General features: G+C 45.5%; 1 pseudogene; it reads right to left on the reverse strand.

Moving 5' to 3' along the window:
- Positions 1 to 3,614: 3,614 nt before the first annotated feature.
- On the reverse strand, positions 3,615 to 3,688 carry LOC120102556 (U4 spliceosomal RNA; annotated as a pseudogene).
- Positions 3,689 to 4,114: the final 426 nt, after the last annotated feature.

The following is a 4,114-nucleotide window of genomic DNA, read 5'->3' on the forward strand; positions in this document are numbered from 1 at the left end:
ATCAAAAGAAAAACAAAAGGAACAACATAAAAGTCAGACTCCCCCACTTCAAATCGTTCAAGGCTGCCTACTTCCAGGAACCAATTGCAGTCCTCAGAGGGGACAACATCTCTACCCTTGAGTGCTCCTGCATCAGATCCCAGAACCCTGCTCTTCTGAAAGACACTGTGCCTGCCATGCCCCTTGTACATTAACCTCCAGCGCACAGGCTGATACATGCTCTGCCTTCTATCCTGGAGAAATTGCTTGCTCACTGAAACCTACCCAAATGGAATCCCTGAATCAAGATGGGTTAGGAGGAAGCTCTAGCTGGAGAGTCTACCATATTACCACAACAAAAGGTTATCAATGGTGTTCCTACTAAATGTGAGAAGCCATTCAGAGTAAGAGCATTCCTTTTAGAGTCTATGTCTTTTTCAGTGCCGATATAAGGAAAATGTGCAAATGTGGGAGCCATATTGGATTTGGGCCTGGTTGCTTTATCACTGTTTGGCCTTAGTCTTAGATTGTAGGATCAAAAGCCTCTCCCTGTTATTTATGGCACAAGAAGTTTACATTCACGGAATGTTGTCAGCAGGTACAAGACCCTTCTGGGTCTCCAGCAAGGTTTGACCCCTGCTGAGCCCTGCCCTTACATGTGGAACCCTTTTGTTCCCAACTGGCAGTCTGGCCAGGTACTTCTCACCTGAGTCTGAATTAGGCTGGCCTTCCTGGTTATTTCCCTAATTTATTCAGGCCACATAGCCGGTCCTTTGTTACCAAAGTCTCAGCCAGGGTTCCCCACTGTGCTTGACAGATACCTGCTAAATGCTGTACTTGGGATATATAGTTGGTCAATAAAGAAACCAGAAGCTCTCTTTCTCTTCTGGCTTGACACGAATAACCTGTGTGTGTGTGTTTCTTTCATCCCACAGGCTTTCGCCCGATTCTCGGTACCGTGTCGGTGCAGGCGCCGACATGTAAAAGTAGTTTCTGAATTAACAAATATCGACTATGTTCAGATAGAGATTATATGATATATATGACTCTCTGCATATATAACCCTAACCCTAACCCCTTACTCCTAACCCTAAACCCTAGCTCCTAACCCTAACCCTGTGACATAGATTTTTTTAACATTACAGGAGAAGCTGGGAAGGCAGCAAACCCTATGAGGTGCTTGCTGTGCATGCATGAAGTCCTGATTTGAATGGCAGCACCCAGATCAAAAGCAGGTCTTGGCAGCACACTTGTAATCTCGGCCCTGGAGTGAAAAACAAGCAGATCCCTAGGGCTCACTGGCCAGCAAGCCTAGCCTAACTGGGAAGCCCCAGGTCCCAGAGAGACCCTGAGAAGAAAGACAAGATGGCTCCCAAACAAAGACATTTAAAGTTGACCTCTGGTTCACACATACATATGCACACATGTGCATGCACACCCACACTCTTAAAATTTTAAAAAAGACTGTAAGAAAATAGAAATATTAGAATTGGCGACCTAGTTGCTTGTATTAGAAAAGTTTATTTTTTTCCACTATAAGCTTGTTATACATGATATTAGATAAACGTTTTAAAAAGAATGTATGAATGAATGACTGAGCGAATGAAACTTAACAGTGGGGACTGTCTTCTCTAGCTCTCTAGCTGGCTGGCCTGTGCCAAGGAGGCAGTGTTTGAATTAAAGGTATTCTGTTAAACTGTAATTGAGATGTCAAACCCAAGGCATTACAAGGCTTGTCAGTAAACAAAACTGGATGTTAACCTGCCAAGTAAGAAACTGAAACTTCAAACAATTTCTCCATCTCTGCTGGTGCAGGCTTTAGGAAAACATGTCTCTTACTTTAAGTTCACAGAACAAACACAGGAACAATGGGCAAGCTCTTAGGGAAGACATCACTTCTGTAGCTCAGAGGCACTAGGGGAGTTAAAGCAAACACAGATTTGCTCCAGGTCTATGGCATTTTACACCCAGGTGGAATTTCACAAGAGGACTCTGTCTCTACCTACACCAGGAATGAGGCCATTTACCCTCACCCACCCATACCAGCTTCGCATGTTGCCAAGACCAAAGCCAGAGCAGAGTTGGTGTTTTCTCCAGGGAGACTGCAAAGCAGGCTCCTGCAGACAGAAGTATGTAAACTCTTACAAAGGCAATGTGGAGAAAGCTACAAGGAACTTACTAAGAAGTTCATGGCATGCTTGCTCACTCTCCTGTGATGTCAGCTAAGGCTGTGTAGTGTTTTGACACTTTAAAAAGTGTTGGCTTTGAAGAGGTGGCTCAGCACCTTGTACTCCTTTCAGCATGCTAGCTCAAATCTCTGTATCCATTGTCAGTCAAGCAGTTCACAACTGCCTGTATGTAACAACTCCAGCTTCAGGGGGCCCAAGCCCTCTTCTGGCCCTACCAACACAAGCAGACACAGAGAAAGACAAACACACACACACACACACACACACACACACACACACACACACACACGAATAAAATAAAAACCTTATAAAGCATTTTATAGTATTGATTATACTAAAAACGTCACAGGAGCAACCTTAATGACCACTAGGAAGGGTGAGATTTTATACAGTTGTAATAAATGTTACAGAAATACACTGACCAGAGCATACTAAACAGCAGAACAAGCAAGTGAAACAGTAATATGGGCACTGTGGACCCACTGTTGTCAACGGCAACAATATTAAAGAAATAACTAGAAATGTACACACGAACCTACGGGTTATTTTTGGTTTCTCCAGACAGGGTATCTCTGTATTTTGTCCTGGAACTCACTTTGTAGACCAGGCTCGCCTAGAACTCACAGAGATCTGTTTGCCTCTCTGACTCTGCTGGGATTGAAGGTGAGTGACCACACCCAGCTCATACAAAAAAAAAAGTTGTTCCTTTTTAAATTTCCCAAATTTTTAATTTTTTGATGAATATATCATTAGAAATATTTGTGTACTTATAGGTGATTCCAGAAAAAATAAAAAAAAAACCTGTAAAGTGCCTTAAGTTCCCTCAGAGTCTTTGGTATCTGCACCTTAGTCCCTCATTTTACTAAGCGATTTTCATAGTGTTGAGGAGCAGAATCAAGGGAATGCCTCTTAGCCAATGTCTTAGTTTCCTGTTCAAGCCCAACCCTTCTGTTTATTCAGCAGGGTACCCCTCGCTTACCTCTCCAGACGATGCAGCCCCAAGCTTGTCCTCCTCCTAGGCGCCCACTTGCTCCCAGGTGGCCAGGAAGAAGTGGGTAGTGGGGAAGCTGGACCCGGTCAGCGGGAAGCCTGTGCACAGGTAGCAAGCAGCCAGACTCAGCACAGCCCAGGAGGTGTCCTCCATACAGGATCCAGCCACTGCTGTGACTAGAGTGGATGTCAGCCAGGAATGGGGCGATGGCTGGGAAGTCAGTAGGTAAATCATCAATGACATATTAAGTCTCCCTGGGTAAGTCCTGGGTGGAGATGATGCCATTGGTGCCCACCTACAATAAGACCACAGGGCGGTGAGACAGTTCAGCAGGTAAGGGCACTCTGCTGTCAAACCTGATGACTTGAGTTTTAGGACCCGACAGATGGTGGGATTAAAAAAAAAAAACTGGTTGTTCTCTGCTCTGCATGAGGTGGCACGTGAATCCCGCCCCACATAAACATTTTTTTAGCAATAATCGCGCCTCGGATAAACCTCATTGGCTACGATACTGCCACTGCGCAAAGCTCCACATAAACATTTTTAAAGGGCAAAACGGTGGTCGCTCAAGCTGGTGGTGGGCAACCACCAGTCAAATTCACCTACGGTCCGAGTTCTGCTCGGGTCAAGAATACTCCCTCCTCTTTGCAGGTTGAGACACATTCAGGGTAACAAACTCAACTTTGGCGACAGTGCTCAAGTGCACTGCGACCCACAGGTGCGGCCACTCTTGAACCCGCTCATCTTTCTCCACCACTGCACACCTTGGGCACCGTGTCCTTAATTAGATTGCTATGCCTGCGTGCACAGCCTCCCACCGCCCCTAAACACAAACCGCACTAGCAGCCTCAACTTCATCTTCCTGCCTGGGAAGTTGAAGTAGAGGGGGACGGTTCCAGCTCTCCCTTGAAATGATCCTTATTCCTCCACAGTAGGGATCAAGAAGCTGCAGCGC

This window comes from Rattus norvegicus, chromosome 4, assembly GCF_021556685.1.
Source record: "Rattus norvegicus strain SHRSP/BbbUtx chromosome 4, alternate assembly SHRSP_T2T, whole genome shotgun sequence".
NCBI classification, from domain to species: Eukaryota; Metazoa; Chordata; class Mammalia; order Rodentia; family Muridae; genus Rattus; species Rattus norvegicus.